Below are 575 nucleotides of genomic sequence, written 5' to 3' on the forward strand. Positions count from 1 at the left end.
ACACGACTGAGGCTGGCACCTCCGGCCTTCAGGAGAGCGGCTGTCCAGTGTGGGACACGGTACACTGACAGGTTAAGGCCTCTCATGTCTCCCACTGTTAAAATCCCATCTCTACGCCTCCAGAGACGCTGGGCCGCGCCACAGCCCAACAGACACTCCCTTGAGACAGGCGGCACTGGCCTGACCAGGCTGCCCAGAGACAGAGGCAGCCACAGGCAGGTTTTTAGATGAATAAAATGAAACTTTATTCTCATATTGTGTGGAACATTTCTTAAAATAGGAACTGTTATCTGACACTCCAGACACTCTGAATATCTAAAAGGTTACCTTCTGTACAATTATATAAATATTTTCAATTCTATATATGAACGTGATGCTAATGGTCCTAGAAGTATTAAAAATCGACACAATTAGATTCTTTAAAAAAATCATTAGCCTAATTCCAAAACAACAAATATTTCCCAGGCAAGAATACAGAGAGAGGAGCTGGGAATTTAGCTCAGCGGCAAAAGCGCCTGCCTGGCAAGCGCAAGGTCGTGAGTTCGGTTCCTGGTACCGGAGAAAAACCAAAAAAA

This window comes from Chinchilla lanigera, unplaced genomic scaffold (genome assembly GCF_000276665.1).
Source record: "Chinchilla lanigera isolate Chin_1 unplaced genomic scaffold, ChiLan1.0 scaffold00030, whole genome shotgun sequence".
Lineage (NCBI taxonomy): Eukaryota > Metazoa > Chordata > Mammalia > Rodentia > Chinchillidae > Chinchilla > Chinchilla lanigera.